The sequence below is a fragment of the Hemitrygon akajei genome, chromosome 31, assembly GCF_048418815.1.
Source record: "Hemitrygon akajei chromosome 31, sHemAka1.3, whole genome shotgun sequence".
Taxonomy (NCBI): Eukaryota; Metazoa; Chordata; class Chondrichthyes; order Myliobatiformes; family Dasyatidae; genus Hemitrygon; species Hemitrygon akajei.
Genome location: NC_133154.1, coordinates 24,038,628 through 24,060,594, shown reverse-complemented (window position 1 = coordinate 24,060,594; position 21,967 = coordinate 24,038,628). Strand labels below are relative to the sequence as shown.

At 49.7% G+C, this 21,967-nt stretch overlaps 1 protein-coding gene across 1 annotated transcript in view; it reads left to right on the top strand.

The window, feature by feature from the left end:
* The window catches only part of syt3 (synaptotagmin III), a 237,897-nt gene that overhangs the window by 95,085 nt on the left and 120,845 nt on the right, over positions 1–21,967 (top strand). The window lies entirely within an intron of this gene.

Here is a 21,967-nt window from a genome sequence, read left to right as displayed (position 1 = left end):
GTTCAGCATTACACTGTGGCACCCGCTATGTTCTGTATTACACTGTGGCACCCCATCTGTTCTGTATTACAGTGTGGCAACCAATTTGTTCAGCATTACACTGTGGCACCCATTCTGTTCTGTATTACAGTGTGGCACCTCCTCTGTTCAGCATTACAGTGCGGCACCCCCGTTGTTCTGTATTACAGTGTGGCACCCCCTCTGTTCTGTATTACACTGCGGCACCCCTTCTGCTCTGTATTTCAGTGTGGCACACCCTCTGTTCTGTATTTCAGTGCGGCACCCATACTGTTCTGTATTACAGTGTGGCACCCCCTCTGTTCAGCATTACAGTGTGGCACACATTCTGTTCAGCATTACAGTGTGGCTCCCATTTTGTTCTGTATTACAGTGTGGCACCCCCTCTGTTCAGCATTACAGTGTGGCACCCATTCTGTTCAGCATTACAGTGTGGCAACCCCTCTGCTCTGTATTACAGTGTGTCACCCCCTCTGTTCTTTATTACAGTGTGGCACCCATTCTGTTCAGCATTACAGTGCGGCACCCCTTCTGTTCTGTATTACAGTGTGGCACCCATTCTGTTCAGCATTACAGCGTGGCACCCCCACTGTTCTGTATTACAGTGTGGCACCCCCCTGTTCTGTATTACAGTGTGGCACCCCCTCTGTTCAGCATTACAGTGTGCCACCCACTCTGTTCTGTATTACAGTGTGGCACCCATTCTGTTTAGCATTACAGTGTGACACCGCCCCTGTTCTGTATTTCAGTGTGGCAACCAATCTGTTCAGCATTACTGTGTGGCACCCATTCTGTTCTGTATTACAGTGCACCACCCCCTCTGTTCAGCATTATAGTGTGGCACCCATTCTGTTCTGTACTACAGTGTGGCACCCATTCTGTTCAGCATTACACTGTGGCACCCCCTCGGTTCTCTATTTCAGTGTGGCACCCATTCTGTTCTGAATTACAATGTGGCACCCTCTCTGTTCAGCATTACAGTGCGGCACCCCCTCTGTTCTGTAATACAGTGTGGCACCCTCTCTGTTCTGTATTACAGTGCGGCACTCCTTCTGTTCTGTATTACAGTGTGGCACCCATTCTGTTCAGCATTACAGTGTGGCACCGCTATGTTCTGTATTACACTGCGGCACGCCGTCTGTTCTGTATTACAGTGTGGCACCCCCTCTGTTCTGTATTTCAGTGCGGCACCCATTCTGTTCTGTATTACAGTGTGGCACCCCCTCTGTTCAGCATTACAGTGTGGCACCCATTCTGTTCAGCATTACAGTGTGGCACCCCCTCTGTTCAGCATTACAGTGTGCAACCATTCTGTTCAGTATTACAGTGTGGCACCCCCTCTGTTCTGTATTACAGTGTGGCTCCCCCTCTGTTCAGCATTTCCGTGTGGCACCCCCTCTGTTCTGTATTACAGTGTGGCACCCATACTGTTCTGTATTACAGTGTGGCACCCCCTCTGTTCAGCATTACAGTGCGGCACCCATTCTGTTCTGTATTACAGTGTGGCACACCCTCTGTTCTGTATTGCAGTGTGGCACCCATTCTGTTCTGTATTACAGTGTGGCACCCCCTCTGTTCAGCATTACAATGTGGCACCCATTCTGTTCTGTATTACAGTGTGGCACCCCCTCTGTTCAGTATTACAGTGTGGCACCCATTCTGTTCTGTATTACAGTGTGGCGCCCATTCAGTTCAGCATTACAGTGTGGCTCCCATTTTGTTCTGTATTACAGTGTGGCACCCCCTCTGTTCAGCATTACAGTGTGGCACCCATTCTGTTCAGCATTACAGTGTGGCACCCCCTCTGTTCAGCATTACAGTGTGCAACCATTCTGTTCCGTATTACAGTGTGGCACCCCCTCTGTTCTGTATTACAGTGTGGCTCCCCCTCTGTTCAGCATTTCCGTGTGGCACCCCCTCTGTTCTGTATTACAGTGTGGCACCCATACTGTTCTGTATTACAGTGTGGCACCCCCTCTGTTCAGCATTACAGTGTGGCACCCATTCTGTTCTGTATTACAGTGTGGCACACCCTCTGTTCTGTATTGCAGTGTGGCACCATTCTGTTCTGTATTACAGTGTGGCACCCCCTCTGTTCAGCAATACAATGTGGCACCCATTCTGTTCTGTATTACAGTGTGGCTCCCCCTCTGTTCAGCATTACTGTGTGGCACCCATTCTGTTCTGTACTACAGTGTGGCACCCATTCTGTTCAGCATTACACTGTGGCACCCCCTCGGTTCTGTATTACAGTGTGGCACCCATTCTGTTCTGAATTACAGTGTGGCACCCTCTCTGTTCAGCATTACAGTGCGGCACCCCCTCTGTTCTGTATTACAGTGTGGCACCCCCGCTGTTCTGTATTACAGTGCGGCACTCCTTCTGTTCTGTATTATAGGGTGGGAACCATTCTGTTCAGCATTACACTGTGGCACCCGCTATGTTCTGTATTACACTGTGGCACCCCATCTGTTCTGTATTACAGTGTGGCAACCAATTTGTTCAGCATTACACTGTGGCACCCATTCTGTTCTGTATTACAGTGTGGCACCTCCTCTGTTCTGCATTACAGTGCGGCACCCCCGTTGTTCTGTATTACAGTGTGGCACCCCCTCTGTTCTGTATTACACTGCGGCACCCCTTCTGCTCTGTATTTCAGTGTGGCACACCCTCTGTTCTGTATTTCAGTGCGGCACCCATACTGTTCTGTATTACAGTGTGGCACCCCCTCTGTTCAGCATTACAGTGTGGCACCCATTCTGTTCAGCATTACAGTGTGGCAACCCCTCTGCTCTGTATTACAGTGTGTCACCCCCTCTGTTCTTTATTACAGTGTGGCACCCATTCTGTTCAGCATTACAGTGCGGCACCCCTTCTGTTCTGTATTACAGTGTGGCACCCATTCTGTTCAGCATTACAGCGTGGCACCCCCACTGTTCTGTATTACAGTGTGGCACCCCCCTGTTCTGTATTACAGTGTGGCACCCCCTCTGTTCAGCATTACAGTGTGCCACCCACTCTGTTCTGTATTACAGTGTGGCACCCATTCTGTTTAGCATTACAGTGTGACACCGCCCCTGTTCTGTATTTCAGTGTGGCAACCAATCTGTTCAGCATTACAGTGTGGCACCCATTCTGTTCTGTATTACAGTGCACCACCCCCTCTGTTCAGCATTATAGTGTGGCACCCATTCTGTTCTGTACTACAGTGTGGCACCCATTCTGTTCAGCATTACACTGTGGCACCCCCTCGGTTCTCTATTTCAGTGTGGCACCCATTCTGTTCTGAATTACAATGTGGCACCCTCTCTGTTCAGCATTACAGTGCGGCACACCCTCTGTTCTGTAATACAGTGTGGCACCCTCTCTGTTCTGTATTACAGTGCGGCACTCCTTCTGTTCTGTATTACAGTGTGGCACCCATTCTGTTCAGCATTACAGTGTGGCAGCGCTATGTTCTGTATTACACTGCGGCACGCCGTCTGTTCTGTATTACAGTGTGGCACCCCCTCTGTTCTGTATTTCAGTGCGGCACCCATTCTGTTCTGTATTACAGTGTGGCACCCCCTCTGTTCAGCATTACAGTGTGGCACCCATTCTGTTCAGCATTACAGTGTGGCACCCCCTCTGTTCAGCATTACAGTGTGCAACCATTCTGTTCCGTATTACAGTGTGGCACCCCCTCTGTTCTGTATTACAGTGTGGCTCCCCCTCTGTTCAGCATTTCCGTGTGGCACCCCCTCTGTTCTGTATTACATTGTGGCACCCATACTGTTCTGTATTACAGTGTGGCACCCCCTCTGTTCAGCATTACAGTGCGGCACCCATTCTGTTCTGTATTACAGTGTGGCACACCCTCTGTTCTGTATTGCAGTGTGGCACCCATTCTGTTCTGTATTACAGTGTGGCACCCCCTCTGTTCAGCATTACAATGTGGCACCCATTCTGTTCTGTATTACAGTGTGGCACCCCCTCTGTTCAGTATTACAGTGTGGCACCCATTCTGTTCTGTATTACAGTGTGGCGCCCATTCAGTTCAGCATTACAGTGTGGCTCCCATTTTGTTCTGTATTACAGTGTGGCACCCCCTCTGTTCAGCATTACAGTGTGGCACCCATTCTGTTCAGCATTACAGTGTGGCACCCCCTCTGTTCAGCATTACAGTGTGCAAACATTCTGTTCCGTATTACAGTGTGGCACCCCCTCTGTTCTGTATTACAGTGTGGCTCCCCCTCTGTTCAGCATTTCCGTGTGGCACCCCCTCTGTTCTGTATTACAGTGTGGCACCCATACTGTTCTGTATTACAGTGTGGCACCCCCTCTGTTCAGCATTACAGTGTGGCACCCATTCTGTTCTGTATTACAGTGTGGCACACCCTCTGTTCTGTATTGCAGTGTGGCACCCATTCTGTTCTGTATTACAGTGTGGCACCCCCTCTGTTCAGCAATACAATGTGGCACCCATTCTGTTCTGTATTACAGTGTGGCTCCCCCTCTGTTCAGCATTACTGTGTGGCACCCATTCTGTTCTGTATTACAGTGTGGCACCCCCTCTGTTCAGCATTACAGTGTGGCACCCATTCTGTTCTCTATTACATTGTGTCACCCCCTCTGTTCAGCATTACAGTGTGGCACACCCTCTGTTCTATATTACAGTGTGGCACCCATTCTATTCAGCATTACAGTGTGGCACCCATTCTGTTCTGTATTACACTGTGGCACCCATTCTGTTCTATATTATAGTGTTTCACACCCTATGTTCTTTATTACAGTGTGGCACCATTCTGTTCAGCATTACAGTGCGGCACCCCTCTGTTCAGCATTATAGTGTGGCACTCCCTCTGCTCTGTATTACAGTGTGGCACCCCCTCTGTTCAGCATTACTGTGTGCCACACATTCTGTTCCGTATTGCAGTGTGGAACCCCCTCTGTTCTGTATTACAGTGTGGCACCCATTCTGTTCAGCTTTACAGTGCGGCACCCCCTCTGTACTGTATTTCAGTGTGGCAACCAATTTGTTCAGCATTACACTGTGGCACCCATTCTGTTCTGTATTACAGTGTGGCACCTCCTCTGTTCAGCATTACAGTGCGGCACCCCCGTTGTTCTGTATTACAGTGTGGCACCCCCTCTGTTCTGTATTACACTGCGGCACCCCTTCTGCTCTGTATTTCAGTGTGGCACACCCTCTGTTCTGTATTTCAGTGCGGCACCCATACTGTTCTGTATTACAGTGTGGCACCCCCTCTGTTCAGCATTACAGTGTGGCACACATTCTGTTCAGCATTACAGTGTGGCTCCCATTTTGTTCTGTATTACAGTGTGGCACCCCCTCTGTTCAGCATAACAGTGTGGCACCCCCTCGGTTCTGTATTACATTGTGGCACCCATTCTGTTCTGAATTACAGTGTGGCACCCTCTCTATTCAGCATTACAGTGCGGCACCCCCTCGCTTCTGTATTACAGTGTGGCACCCCCTCTGTTCTGTATTACAGTGCGGCACTCCTTCTGTGCTCTATTACATTGTGGCACCCATTCTGTTCAGCATTACAGTGCGACACCCCATCTGTTCTGTATTACAGTGTGGCACCCATTCTGCTCAGCATTACAGTGCGGCACCCCCTCTGTTCTGTATTACAGTGAGGCTTCCATTCTGTTCTGTATTACTGTGTGGCACCCCCCCTGTTCAGCATTATAGTGTGGCACCCATTCTGTTCTGTACTACAGTGTGGCACCCATTCTGTTCAGCATTACACTGTGGCACCCCCTCGGTTCTGTATTACAGTGAGGCACCCATTCTGTTCTGTATTACAGCGTGGCATCCCCTCTGTTCTGTATTACAGTGTCGCACCTCCTCTGTTCTGTATTACAGTGTGGCACCCATTCTGTTCTGTATTACAGAGTGCGACCCATTCTGTTCAGCATTACAGTGTGGCACCCCCTCTGTTCAGCATTACAGTGTGGCACCCCCTCTGTTCAGTATTACAGTGGGGCACCCATTCTGTTCTGTATTACAGTGGGGCACCCATTCTGTTCAGCTTTACAGAGTGGCACCCCCTCTGTTCAGCATTACAGTGTGGAACCCATACTGTTCCGTACTGCAGTGCGGCACCACCTGTGTTCTGTATTACTGTGTGGCACCCATTCTGTTCAGCATTACAGTGTGGCACCCCCACTGTTCTGTATTACAGTGTGGCACCCCCCTGTTCTGTATTACTGTGTGGCTCCCATTCTGTTTTGTATTATTGTGTGGCACCCCCTTGGTTCAGCATTACAGTGCAGCACCCCCTCTGTTCAGTATTACAGTGTGGCACCCATTCTGTTCTGTACTACAGTGTGGCACCCATTCTGTTCAGCATTACACTGTGGCACCCCCTCGGTTCTGTATTACAGTGTGGCACCCATTCTGTTCTGAATTACAGAGTGGCACCCCCTCTGTTCAGCATTACAGTGTGGAACCCATTCTGTTCCATATTACAGTGTGGCACCCATTCTGTTCTGTATTACTGTGTGGCACCCATTCTGTTCAGCATTACAGTGCGGCACCCCATCTGTTCTGTATTACAGTGTGGCACCCATTCTGTTCAGCATTACAGTGTGGCACCCCCACTGTTCTGTATTACAGTGTGGCACCCCCCTGTTCTGTATTACTGTGTGGCTCCCATTCTGTTTTGTATTATTGTGTGGCACCCCCTTGGTTCAGCATTACAGTGCAGCACCCCCTCTGTTCAGTATTACAGTGTGGCACCCATTCTGTTCTGTACTACAGTGTGGCACCCATTCTGTTCAGCATTACACTGTGGCACCCCCTCGGTTCTGTATTACAGTGTGGCACCCATTCTGTTCTGAATTACAGTGTGGCACCCTCTCTGTTCAGCATTACAGTGCGGCACCCCCTCTGTTCTGTATTACAGTGTGGCACCCCCGCTGTTCTGTATTACAGTGCGGCACTCCTTCTGTTCTGTATTACAGGGTGGGAACCATTCTGTTCAGCATTACACTGTGGCACCCGCTATGTTCTGTATTACACTGTGGCACCCCATCTGTTCTGTATTACAGTGTGGCAACCAATTTGTTCAGCATTACACTGTGGCACCCATTCTGTTCTGTATTACAGTGTGGCACCTCCTCTGTTCAGCATTACAGTGCGGCACCCCCGTTGTTCTGTATTACAGTGTGGCACCCCCTCTGTTCTGTATTACACTGCGGCACCCCTTCTGCTCTGTATTTCAGTGTGGCACACCCTCTGTTCTGTATTTCAGTGCGGCACCCATACTGTTCTGTATTACAGTGTGGCACCCCCTCTGTTCAGCATTACAGTGTGGCACACATTCTGTTCAGCATTACAGTGTGGCTCCCATTTTGTTCTGTATTACAGTGTGGCACCCCCTCTGTTCAGCATTACAGTGTGGCACCCATTCTGTTCAGCATTACAGTGTGGCAACCCCTCTGCTCTGTATTACAGTGTGTCACCCCCTCTGTTCTTTATTACAGTGTGGCACCCATTCTGTTCAGCATTACAGTGCGGCACCCCTTCTGTTCTGTATTACAGTGTGGCACCCATTCTGTTCAGCATTACAGCGTGGCACCCCCACTGTTCTGTATTACAGTGTGGCACCCCCCTGTTCTGTATTACAGTGTGGCACCCCCTCTGTTCAGCATTACAGTGTGCCACCCACTCTGTTCTGTATTACAGTGTGGCACCCATTCTGTTTAGCATTACAGTGTGACACCGCCCCTGTTCTGTATTTCAGTGTGGCAACCAATCTGTTCAGCATTACAGTGTGGCACCCATTCTGTTCTGTATTACAGTGCACCACCCCCTCTGTTCAGCATTATAGTGTGGCACCCATTCTGTTCTGTACTACAGTGTGGCACCCATTCTGTTCATCATTACACTGTGGCACCCCCTCGGTTCTCTATTTCAGTGTGGCACCCATTCTGTTCTGAATTACAGTGTGGCACCCTCACTGTTCAGCATTACAGTGCGGCACCCCCTCTGTTCTGTAATACAGTGTGGCACCCTCTCTGTTCTGTATTACAGTGCGGCACTCCTGTTCTGTATTACAGTGTGGCACCCATTCTGTTCAGCATTACAGTGTGGCAACCGCTATGTTCTGTATTACACTGCGGCACCCCGTCTGTTCTGTATTACAGTGTGGCACCCCCTCTGTTCAGCATTACAGTGTGGCACCCCCACTGTTCAGCATTATAGTGTGGCACCCATTCTGTTCTGTACTACAGTGTGGCACCCATTCTGTTCAGCATTACACTGTGGCACCCCCTCGGTTCTCTATTTCAGTGTGGCACCCATTCTGTTCTGAATTACAATGTGGCACCCTCTCTGTTCAGCATTACAGTGCGGCAGCCCCTCTGTTCTGTAATACAGTGTGGCACCTTCTCTGTTCTGTATTACAGTGCGGCACTCCTTCTGTTCTGTATTACAGTGTGGCACCCATTCTGTTCAGCATTACAGTGTGGCACCGCTATGTTCTGTATTACACTGCGGCACGCCGTCTGTTCTGTATTACAGTGTGGCACCTCCTCTGTTCAGCATTACAGTGCGGCACCCCCGTTGTTCTGTATTACAGTGTGGCACCCCCTCTGTTCTGTATTACACTGCGGCACCCCTTCTGCTCTGTATTTCAGTGTGGCACACCCTCTGTTCTGTATTTCAGTGCGGCACCCATACTGTTCTGTATTACAGTGTGGCACCCCCTCTGTTCAGCATTACAGTGTGGCACACATTCTGTTCAGCATTACAGTGTGGCTCCCATTTTGTTCTGTATTACAGTGTGGCACCCCCTCTGTTCAGCATAACAGTGTGGCACCCCCTCGGTTCTGTATTACATTGTGGCACCCATTCTGTTCTGAATTACAGTGTGGCACCCTCTCTATTCAGCATTACAGTGCGGCACCCCCTCGCTTCTGTATTACAGTGTGGCACCCCCTCTGTTCTGTATTACAGTGCGGCACTCCTTCTGTGCTCTATTACATTGTGGCACCCATTCTGTTCAGCATTACAGTGCGACACCCCATCTGTTCTGTATTACAGTGTGGCACCCATTCTGCTCAGCATTACAGTGCGGCACCCCCTCTGTTCTGTATTACAGTGAGGCTTCCATTCTGTTCTGTATTACTGTGTGGCACCCCCCCTGTTCAGCATTATAGTGTGGCACCCATTCTGTTCTGTACTACAGTGTGGCACCCATTCTGTTCAGCATTACACTGTGGCACCCCCTCGGTTCTGTATTACAGTGAGGCACCCATTCTGTTCTGTATTACAGCGTGGCATCCCCTCTGTTCTGTATTACAGTGTCGCACCTCCTCTGTTCTGTATTACAGTGTGGCACCCATTCTGTTCTGTATTACAGAGTGCGACCCATTCTGTTCAGCATTACAGTGTGGCACCCCCTCTGTTCAGCATTACAGTGTGGCACCCCCTCTGTTCAGTATTACAGTGGGGCACCCATTCTGTTCTGTATTACAGTGGGGCACCCATTCTGTTCAGCTTTACAGAGTGGCACCCCCTCTGTTCAGCATTACAGTGTGGAACCCATACTGTTCCGTACTGCAGTGCGGCACCACCTGTGTTCTGTATTACTGTGTGGCACCCATTCTGTTCAGCATTACAGTGTGGCACCCCCACTGTTCTGTATTACAGTGTGGCACCCCCCTGTTCTGTATTACTGTGTGGCTCCCATTCTGTTTTGTATTATTGTGTGGCACCCCCTTGGTTCAGCATTACAGTGCAGCACCCCCTCTGTTCAGTATTACAGTGTGGCACCCATTCTGTTCTGTACTACAGTGTGGCACCCATTCTGTTCAGCATTACACTGTGGCACCCCCTCGGTTCTGTATTACAGTGTGGCACCCATTCTGTTCTGAATTACAGAGTGGCACCCCCTCTGTTCAGCATTACAGTGTGGAACCCATTCTGTTCCATATTACAGTGTGGCACCCATTCTGTTCTGTATTACTGTGTGGCACCCATTCTGTTCAGCATTACAGTGCGGCACCCCATCTGTTCTGTATTACAGTGTGGCACCCATTCTGTTCAGCATTACAGTGTGGCACCCCCACTGTTCTGTATTACAGTGTGGCACCCCCCTGTTCTGTATTACTGTGTGGCTCCCATTCTGTTTTGTATTATTGTGTGGCACCCCCTTGGTTCAGCATTACAGTGCAGCACCCCCTCTGTTCAGTATTACAGTGTGGCACCCATTCTGTTCTGTACTACAGTGTGGCACCCATTCTGTTCAGCATTACACTGTGGCACCCCCTCGGTTCTGTATTACAGTGTGGCACCCATTCTGTTCTGAATTACAGTGTGGCACCCTCTCTGTTCAGCATTACAGTGCGGCACCCCCTCTGTTCTGTATTACAGTGTGGCACCCCCGCTGTTCTGTATTACAGTGCGGCACTCCTTCTGTTCTGTATTACAGGGTGGGAACCATTCTGTTCAGCATTACACTGTGGCACCCGCTATGTTCTGTATTACACTGTGGCACCCCATCTGTTCTGTATTACAGTGTGGCAACCAATTTGTTCAGCATTACACTGTGGCACCCATTCTGTTCTGTATTACAGTGTGGCACCTCCTCTGTTCAGCATTACAGTGCGGCACCCCCGTTGTTCTGTATTACAGTGTGGCACCCCCTCTGTTCTGTATTACACTGCGGCACCCCTTCTGCTCTGTATTTCAGTGTGGCACACCCTCTGTTCTGTATTTCAGTGCGGCACCCATACTGTTCTGTATTACAGTGTGGCACCCCCTCTGTTCAGCATTACAGTGTGGCACACATTCTGTTCAGCATTACAGTGTGGCTCCCATTTTGTTCTGTATTACAGTGTGGCACCCCCTCTGTTCAGCATTACAGTGTGGCACCCATTCTGTTCAGCATTACAGTGTGGCAACCCCTCTGCTCTGTATTACAGTGTGTCACCCCCTCTGTTCTTTATTACAGTGTGGCACCCATTCTGTTCAGCATTACAGTGCGGCACCCCTTCTGTTCTGTATTACAGTGTGGCACCCATTCTGTTCAGCATTACAGCGTGGCACCCCCACTGTTCTGTATTACAGTGTGGCACCCCCCTGTTCTGTATTACAGTGTGGCACCCCCTCTGTTCAGCATTACAGTGTGCCACCCACTCTGTTCTGTATTACAGTGTGGCACCCATTCTGTTTAGCATTACAGTGTGACACCGCCCCTGTTCTGTATTTCAGTGTGGCAACCAATCTGTTCAGCATTACAGTGTGGCACCCATTCTGTTCTGTATTACAGTGCACCACCCCCTCTGTTCAGCATTATAGTGTGGCACCCATTCTGTTCTGTACTACAGTGTGGCACCCATTCTGTTCATCATTACACTGTGGCACCCCCTCGGTTCTCTATTTCAGTGTGGCACCCATTCTGTTCTGAATTACAGTGTGGCACCCTCACTGTTCAGCATTACAGTGCGGCACCCCCTCTGTTCTGTAATACAGTGTGGCACCCTCTCTGTTCTGTATTACAGTGCGGCACTCCTGTTCTGTATTACAGTGTGGCACCCATTCTGTTCAGCATTACAGTGTGGCAACCGCTATGTTCTGTATTACACTGCGGCACCCCGTCTGTTCTGTATTACAGTGTGGCACCCCCTCTGTTCAGCATTACAGTGTGGCACCCCCACTGTTCAGCATTATAGTGTGGCACCCATTCTGTTCTGTACTACAGTGTGGCACCCATTCTGTTCAGCATTACACTGTGGCACCCCCTCGGTTCTCTATTTCAGTGTGGCACCCATTCTGTTCTGAATTACAATGTGGCACCCTCTCTGTTCAGCATTACAGTGCGGCAGCCCCTCTGTTCTGTAATACAGTGTGGCACCTTCTCTGTTCTGTATTACAGTGCGGCACTCCTTCTGTTCTGTATTACAGTGTGGCACCCATTCTGTTCAGCATTACAGTGTGGCACCGCTATGTTCTGTATTACACTGCGGCACGCCGTCTGTTCTGTATTACAGTGTGGCACCCCCTCTGTTCTGTATTTCAGTGCGGCACCCATTCTGTTCTGTATTACAGTGTGGCACTCCCTCTGTTCAGCATTACAGTGTGGCACCCATTCTGTTCAGCATTACAGTGTGGCACCCCCTCTGTTCAGCATTACAGTGTGCAACCATTCTGTTCCGTATTACAGTGTGGCACCCCCTCTGTTCTGTATTACAGTGTGGCTCCCCCTCTGTTCAGCATTTCCGTGTGGCACCCCCTCTGTTCTGTATTACAGTGTGGCACCCATACTGTTCTGTATTACAGTGTGGCACCCCCTCTGTTCAGCATTACAGTGCGGCACCCATTCTGTTCTGTATTACAGTGTGGCACACCCTCTGTTCTGTATTGCAGTGTGGCACCCATTCTGTTCTGTATTACAGTGTGGCACCCCCTCTGTTCAGCATTACAATGTGGCACCCATTCTGTTCGGTATTACGGTGTGGCACCCCCTCTGTTCAGTATTACAGTGTCGCACCCATTCTGTTCTGTATTACCGTGTGGCGCCCATTCAGTTCAGCATTACAGTGTGGCTCCCATTTTGTTCTGTATTACAGTGTGGCACCCCCTCTGTTCAGCATTACAGTGTGGCACCCATTCTGTTCAGCATTACAGTGTGGCACCCCCTCTGTTCAGCATTACAGTGTGCAACCATTCTGTTCCGTATTACAGTGTGGCACCCCCTCTGTTCTGTATTACAGTGTGGCTCCCCCTCTGTTCAGCATTTCCGTGTGGCACCCCCTCTGTTCTGTATTACAGTGTGGCACCCATACTGTTCTGTATTACAGTGTGGCACCCCCTCTGTTCAGCATTACAGTGTGGCACCCATTCTGTTCTGTATTACAGTGTGGCACACCCTCTGTTCTGTATTGCAGTGTGGCACCCATTCTGTTCTGTATTACAGTGTGGCACCCCCTCTGTTCAGCATTACAATGTGGCACCCATTCTGTTCTGTATTACAGTGTGGCTCCCCCTCTGTTCAGCATTACTGTGTGGCACCCATTCTGTTCTGTATTACAGTGTGGCACCCCCTCTGTTCAGCATTACAGTGTGGCACCCATTCTGTTCTCTATTACATTGTGTCACCCCCTCTGTTCAGCATTACAGTGTGGCACACCCTCTGTTCTATATTACAGTGTGGCACCCATTCTATTCAGCATTACAGTGTGGCACCCATTCTGTTCTGTATTACACTGTGGCACCCATTCTGTTCTATATTATAGTGTTTCACACCCTATGTTCTTTATTACAGTGTGGCACCATTCTGTTCAGCATTACAGTGCGGCACCCCTCTGTTCAGCATTATAGTGCGGCACTCCCTCTGCTCTGTATTACAGTGTGGCACCCCCTCTGTTCAGCATTACTGTGTGCCACACATTCTGTTCCGTATTGCAGTGTGGAACCCCCTCTGTTCTGTATTACAGTGTGGCACCCATTCTGTTCAGCTTTACAGTGCGGCACCCCCTCTGTACTGTATTTCAGTGTGGCAACCAATTTGTTCAGCATTACACTGTGGCACCCATTCTGTTCTGTATTACAGTGTGGCACCTCCTCTGTTCAGCATTACAGTGCGGCACCCCCGTTGTTCTGTATTACAGTGTGGCACCCCCTCTGTTCTGTATTACACTGCGGCACCCCTTCTGCTCTGTATTTCAGTGTGGCACACCCTCTGTTCTGTATTTCAGTGCGGCACCCATACTGTTCTGTATTACAGTGTGGCACCCCCTCTGTTCAGCATTACAGTGTGGCACACATTCTGTTCAGCATTACAGTGTGGCTCCCATTTTGTTCTGTATTACAGTGTGGCACCCCCTCTGTTCAGCATTACAGTGTGGCACCCATTCTGAAAAGCATTACAGTGTGGCAACCCCTCTGCTCTGTATTACAGTGTGTCACCCCCTCTGTTCTTTATTACAGTGTGGCACCCATTCTGTTCAGCATTACAGTGCGGCACCCATTCTGTTCTGTATTACAGTGTGGCACCCATTCTGTTCAGCATTACAGCGTGGCACCCCCACTGTTCTGTATTACAGTGTGGCACCCCCCTGTTCTGTATTACAGTGTGGCACCCCCTCTGTTCAGCATTACAGTATGCCACCCACTCTGTTCTGTATTACAGTGTGGCACCCATTCTGTTTAGCATTACAGTGTGACACCGCCCCTGTTCTGTATTTCAGTGTGGCAACCAATCTGTTCAGCATTACAGTGTGGCACCCATTCTGTTCTGTATTACAGTGCACCACCCCCTCTGTTCAGTATTACAGTGTGGCACCCATTCTGTTCTGTACTACAGTGTGGCACCCATTCTGTTCAGCATTACACTGTGGCACCCCCTCGGTTCTGTATTACAGTGTGGCACCCATTCTGTTCTGAGTTACAGTGTGGCACCCTCTCTGTTCAGCATTACAGTGCGGCACCCCCTCTGTTCTGTATTACAGTGTGGCACCCCCGCTGTTCTGTATTACAGTGCGGCACTCCATCTGTTCTGTATTACAGGGTGGCACCCCCTCTGTTCAGCATTACAGTGTGGCACACATTCTGTTCAGCATTACAGTGTGGCTCCCATTTTGTTCTGTATTACAGTGTGGCACCCCCTCTGTTCAGCATTACAGTGTGGCACCCATTCTGTTCAGCATTACAGAGTGGCACCCCCTCTGCTCTGTATTACATTGTGGCACCCCCTCTGTTCAGCATTACAGTGTGGCACCCATTCTGTTGCGTATTGCAGTGCGGCACCCCCTCTGTTCTGTATTACAGTGTGGCACCCATTCTGTTCAGCATTACAGTGCGGCACCCGTTCTGTTCTGTATTACAATGTAGCACCCATTCTGTTCAGCATTACAGTGTGGCACCCCCTCGGTTCTGTATTACATTGTGGCACCCATTCTGTTCTGAATTACAGTGTGGCACCCTCTCTGTTCAGCATTACAGTGCGGCACCCCCTCGCTTCTGTATTACAGTGTGGCACCCCCTCTGTTCTGTATTACAGTGCGGCACTCCTTCTGTGCTCTATTACATTGTGGCACCCATTCTGTTCAGCATTACAGTGCGACACCCCATCTGTTCTGTATTACAGTGTGGCACCCATTCTGCTCAGCATTACAGTGCGGCACCCCCTCTGTTCTGTATTACAGTGAGGCTTCCATTCTGTTCTGTATTACTGTGTGGCACCCCCCCTGTTCAGCATTATAGTGTGGCACCCATTCTGTTCTGTACTACAGTGTGGCACCCATTCTGTTCAGCATTACACTGTGGCACCCCCTCGGTTCTGTATTACAGTGAGGCACCCATTCTGTTCTGTATTACAGCGTGGCATCCCCTCTGTTCTGTATTACAGTGTCGCACCTCCTCTGTTCTGTATTACAGTGTGGCACCCATTCTGTTCTGTATTACAGAGTGCGACCCATTCTGTTCAGCATTACAGTGTGGCACCCCCTCTGTTCAGCATTACAGTGTGGCACCCCCTCTGTTCTGTATTACAGTGGGGCACCCATTCTGTTCTGTATTACAGTGGGGCACCCATTCTGTTCAGCTTTACAGTGTGGCACCCCCTCTGCTCTGTATTACAGAGTGGCACCCCCTCTGTTCAGCATTACAGTGTGGAACCCATTCTGTTCCGTACTGCAGTACGGCACCCCCTGTGTTCTGTATTACTGTGTGGCACCCATTCTGTTCAGCATTTCAGTGCGGCACCCCATCTGTTCTGTATTACAGTGTGGCACCCATTCTGTTCAGCATTACAGTGTGGCACCCCCACTGTTCTGTATTACAGTGTGGCACCCCCCTGTTCTGTATTACTGTGTGGCTCCCATTCTGTTTTGTATTATTGTGTGGCACCCCCTTGGTTCAGCATTACAGTGCAGCACCCCCTCTGTTCAGTATTACAGTGTGGCACCCATTCTGTTCTGTACTACAGTGTGGCACCCATTCTGTTCAGCATTACACTGTGGCACCCCCTCAGTTCTGTATTACAGTGTGGCACCCATTCTGTTCTGAATTACAGTGTGGCACCCTCTCTGTTCAGCATTACAGTGCGGCACCCCCTCTGTTCTGTATTACAGTGTGGCACCCATTCTGTTCTGTATTACAGAGTGCGACCCATTCTGTTCAGCATTACAGTGTGGCACCCCCTCTGTTCAGCATTACAGTGTGGCACCCCCTCTGTTCTGTATTACAGTGGGGCACCCATTCTGTTCTGTATTACAGTGGGGCACCCATTCTGTTCAGCTTTACAGTGTGGCACCCCCTCTGCTCTGTATTACAGAGTGGCACCCCCTCTGTTCAGCATTACAGTGTGGAACCCATTCTGTTCCATACTGCAGTGCGGCACCCCCTGTGTTCTGTATTACTGTGTGGCACCCATTCTGTTTTGTATTATTGTGTGGCACCCCCTTGGTTCAGCATTACAGTGCAGCACCCCCTCTGTTCAGTATTACAGTGTGGCACCCATTCTGTTCTGTACTACAGTGTGGCACCCATTCTGTTCAGCATTACACTGTGGCACCCCCTCGGTTCTGTATTACAGTGTGGCACCCATTCTGTTCTGAATTACAGTGTGGCACCCTCTCTGTTCAGCATTACAGTGCGGCACCCCCTCTGTTCTGTATTACAGTGTGGCACCCCCGCTGTTCTGTATTACAGTGCGGCACTCCTTCTGTTCTGTATTACAGGGTGGGAACCATTCTGTTCAGCATTACACTGTGGCACCCGCTATGTTCTGTATTACACTGTGGCACCCCATCTGTTCTGTATTACAGTGTGGCAACCCTTCTGTTCAGCATTACAGTGTGGGACCCATTCAGTTCAGCATTACAGTGTGGCTCCCATTTTGTTCTGTATTACAGTGTGGCACCCCCTCTGTTCAGCATTACAGTGTGCAACCATTCTGTTCCGTATTTCAGTGTGGCACCCCCTCTGTTCAGTATTACTGTATGGCACCCATTCTGTACAGCATTACAGTGTGGCAAACCACTGATCTGTATTACAGTGTGGCAACCACTCTGTTCAGTATTACAGTGTGGCACCTATACTGTTCTGCATTACAGTGTGGCACCCCCTCTGTTCAGCATTACAGTGTGGCACCCCCTCTGTTCTGTATTACAGTGTGGCACCCCGTCTTTTCAGCATTATAGTGTAGCACCCATTCAGTTCTGTATTACAGTGTTGTACCCCCTCTGTTCAGCATTACAGTGTGGCACCCATTCTGTTCTATATTACAGTGTGGCTCCCCCTCTGGTCAGCATTACAGTGTGGCACCCATTCTGTTCTGTATTACAGTGTGGCACCGCCGCTGTTCAGCATTACAGTGTGGCACCCTTTCTGTTCTGTATTACAGTGTGGCACCCCCTCTGTTCAGCATTACAGGTGGCACCCATTCTGTTCTGTATTACAGTGTGGCACCCCCTCTGTTCAGCATTACAGTGTGGCACCCCCTCTGTAATGTATTACAGTGTGGCACCCATTCTGTTCTATATTATAGTGTTTCACAACCGCTGTTCTGTATTACAGTGTGGCACCCATTCTGTTCAGCTTTACTGTGTGGCACCCCCTCTGTTCAGCATTACAGTGTGGCACCCCCTCTGTTCTGTATTACACTGGGGCACCCATTCTGTTCAGCATTACAGTGTGGCACCCCCTCTGTTCAGCATTACAGTGTGGCACCCCCTCTGTTCTGTATTACAGTGGGGCACCCATTCTGTTCTGTATTACAGTGGGGCACCCATTCTGTTCAGCTTTACAGTGTGGCACCCCCTCTGCTCTGTATTACAGAGTGGCACCCCCTCTGTTCAGCATTACAGTGTGGAACCCATTCTGTTCCGTACTGCAGTGCGGCACCCCCTGTGTTCTGTATTACTGTGTGGCACCCATTCTGTTCAGCATTACAGTGCGGCACCCCATCTGTTCTGTATTACAGTGTGGCACCCATTCTGTTCAGCATTACAGTGTGGCACCCCCACTGTTCTGTATTACAGTGTGGCACCCCCCTGTTCTGTATTACTGTGTGGCTCCCATTCTGTTTTGTATTATTGTGTGGCACCCCCTTGGTTCAGCATTACAGTGCAGCACCCCCTCTGTTCAGTATTACAGTGTGGCACCCATTCTGTTCTGTACTACAGTGTGGCACCCATTCTGTTCAGCATTACACTGTGGCACCCCCTCAGTTCTGTATTACAGTGTGGCACCCATTCTGTTCTGAATTACAGTGTGGCAGCCTCTCTGTTCAGCATTACAGTGCGGAACCCCCTCTGTTCTGTATTACAGTGTGGCACCCATTCTGTTCTGTATTACAGAGTGCGACCCATTCTGTTCAGCATTACAGTGTGGCACCCCCTCTGTTCAGCATTACAGTGTGGCACCCCCTCTGTTCTGTATTACAGTGGGGCACCCATTCTGTTCTGTATTACAGTGGGGCACCCATTCTGTTCAGCTTTACAGTGTGGCACCCCCTCTGCTCTGTATTACAGAGTGGCACCCCCTCTGTTCAGCATTACAGTGTGGAACCCATTCTGTTCCATACTGCAGTGCGGCACCCCCTGTGTTCTGTATTACTGTGTGGCACCCATTCTGTTTTGTATTATTGTGTGGCACCCCCTTGGTTCAGCATTACAGTGCAGCACCCCCTCTGTTCAGTATTACAGTGTGGCACCCATTCTGTTCTGTACTACAGTGTGGCACCCATTCTGTTCAGCATTACACTGTGGCACCCCCTCGGTTCTGTATTACAGTGTGGCACCCATTCTGTTCTGAATTACAGTGTGGCACCCTCTCTGTTCAGCATTACAGTGCGGCACCCCCTCTGTTCTGTATTACAGTGTGGCACCCCCGCTGTTCTGTATTACAGTGCGGCACTCCTTCTGTGCTGTATTACAGGGTGGGAACCATTCTGTTCAGCATTACACTGTGGCACCCGCTATGTTCTGTATTACACTGTGGCACCCCATCTGTTCTGTATTACAGTGTGGCAACCCCTCTGTTCAGCATTACAGTGTGGGACCCATTCAGTTCAGCATTACAGTGTGGCTCCCATTTTGTTCTGTATTACAGTGTGGCACCCCCTCTGTTCAGCATTACAGTGTGCAACCATTCTGTTCCGTATTTCAGTGTGGCACCCCCTCTGTTCAGTATTACTGTATGGCACCCATTCTGTACAGCATTACAGTGTGGCAAACCACTGATCTGTATTACAGTGTGGCAACCACTCTGTTCAGTATTACAGTGTGGCACCTATACTGTTCTGCATTACAGTGTGGCACCCCCTCTGTTCAGCATTACAGTGTGGCACCCCCTCTGTTCTGTATTACAGTGTGGCACCCCGTCTTTTCAGCATTATAGTGTAGCACCCATTCAGTTCTGTATTACAGTGTTGTACCCCCTCTGTTCAGCATTACAGTGTGGCACCCATTCTGTTCTATATTACAGTGTGGCTCCCCCTCTGGTCAGCATTACAGTGTGGCACCCATTCTGTTCTGTATTACAGTGTGGCACCGCCGCTGTTCAGCATTACAGTGTGGCACCCTTTCTGTTCTGTATTACAGTGTGGCACCCCCTCTGTTCAGCATTACAGGTGGCACCCATTCTGTTCTGTATTACAGTGTGGCACCCCCTCTGTTCAGCATTACAGTGTGGCACCCCCTCTGTAATGTATTACAGTGTGGCACCCATTCTGTTCTATATTATAGTGTTTCACAACCGCTGTTCTGTATTACAGTGTGGCACCCATTCTGTTCAGCTTTACTGTGTGGCACCCCCTCTGTTCAGCATTACAGTGTGGCACCCCCTCTGTTCTGTATTACAGTGTGGCACCCCCTCTGTTAGGCATTACAGTGTGCCACCCACTCTGTTCTGTATTACAGTGTAGCACCCATTCTGTTTAGCATTACAGTGTGCCCCCCCCCGTTCTGTATTTCAGTGTGGCAACCAATCTGTTCAGCATTACAGGGTGGCACCAATTCTGTTCTGTATTACAGTGTGGCACCCCCTCTGTTCAGCATTACACTGCGGCACCCATTCTGTTCTGTATTGCAGTGTGGCACACCCTCTGTTCAGCATTACAGTGTGGCACCCATTCTGTTCTGTATTACAGTGTGGCACCCCCTCTGTTCAGCATTACAGTGTGGCCCCCCCCCTCTGTTCTGTATTACAGTGTGGCACCTATTCTGTTCAGCATTACAGTGTGGCACCCATTCTGTTCTGTATTACAGTGTGGCACCCATTCTGTTCTATATTACAGTGTTTCACACCCTCTGTTCTGTATTACAGTGTGGCACCCATTCTGTTCAGTATTACAATGTGGCACTCCCTCTGTTCAGCATTACAGTGTGGCACCCCATCTGTTCAGCATTACAGTGTGCCACCCACTCTGTTCTGTATTACAGTGTGGCACCCATTCTGTTTAGCATTACAGTGTGACACCGCCCCTGTTCTGTATTTCAGTGTGGCAACCAATCTGTTCAGCATTACAGTGTGGCACCCATTCTGTTCTGTATTACAGTGTGGCACCCCCTCTGTTCAGCATTACAGTGCGGCACCCCCGTTGTTCTTATTACAGTGTGGCACCCCCTCTGTTCTGTATTACAGAGCGGCACTCCTTCTGTTCTGTATTACAGTGTGGCACCCATTCTGTTCAGTATTACATTGTGGCACCCCCTCTGTTCTGTATTACACTGTGGCACCCCTTCTGCTCTGTATTTCAGTGTGGCACACCCTCTGTTCTGTATTTCAGTGCGGCACCCATACTGTTCTGTATTACAGTGTGGCACCCCCTCTGTTCAGCATTACAGTGTGGCACACATTCTGTTCAGCATTACAGTGTGGCTCCCATTTTGTTCTGTATTACAGTGTGGCACCCCCTCTGCTCTGTATTACAGTGTGGCACCCCCTCTGTTCATCATTACAGTGTGGCACCCATTCTGTTGCGTATTGCAGTGCGGCACCCCCTCTGTTCTGTATTACAGTGTGGCACCCATTCTGTTCAGCATTACAGTGCGGCACCCCTTCTGTTCTGTATTACAGTGTGGCACCCATTCTGTTCAGCATTACAGCGTGGCACCCCCACTGTTCTGTATTACAGTGTGGCACCCCCCTGTTCTGTATTACAGTGTGGCACCCCCTCTGTTCAGCATTACAGTGTGCCACCCACTCTGTTCTGTATTACAGTGTGGCACCCATTCTGTTTAGCATTACAGTGTGACACCGCCCCTGTTCTGTATTTCAGTGTGGCAACCAATCTGTTCAGCATTACAGTGTGGCACCCATTCTGTTCTGTTTTACAGTGTGGCACCCCTCTGTTCAGCATTACAGTGCAGCACCCCCGTTGTTCTGTATTACAGTGTGGCACCCCCTCTGTTCTGTATTACATAGCAGCACTCCTTCTGTTCTGTATTACAGTGTGGCACCCATTCTGTTCAGTATTACATTGAGGCACCCCCTCTGTTCTGTATTACACTGCGGCACCACTTCTGCTCTGTATTTCAGTGTGGCACACCCTCTGTTCAGCATTACAGTGTGGCTCCCATTTTGTTCTGTATTACAGTGTGGCACCCCCTCTGTTCAGCATTACAGTGTGGCACCCATTCTGTTCAGCATTACAGTGTGGCACCCCCTCTGCTCTGTATTACAGTGTGGCACCCCCTCTGTTCAGCATTACAGTGTGGCACCCATTGTGTTGCGTATTGCAGTGCGGCACCCCCTCTGTTCTGTATTACAGTGTGGCACCCATTCTGTTCAGCATTACAGTGCGGCACCCCTTCTGTTCTGTATTACAGTGTGGCACCCATTCTGTTCAGCATTACAGCGTGGCACCCCCACTGTTCTGTATTACAGTGTGGCACCCCCCTGTTCTGTATTACAGTGTGTCTCCCGTTCTGTTCTGTTTTACTGTGCGGCACCCCCTCTGTTCAGCATTACAGTGTGGCGCCCATT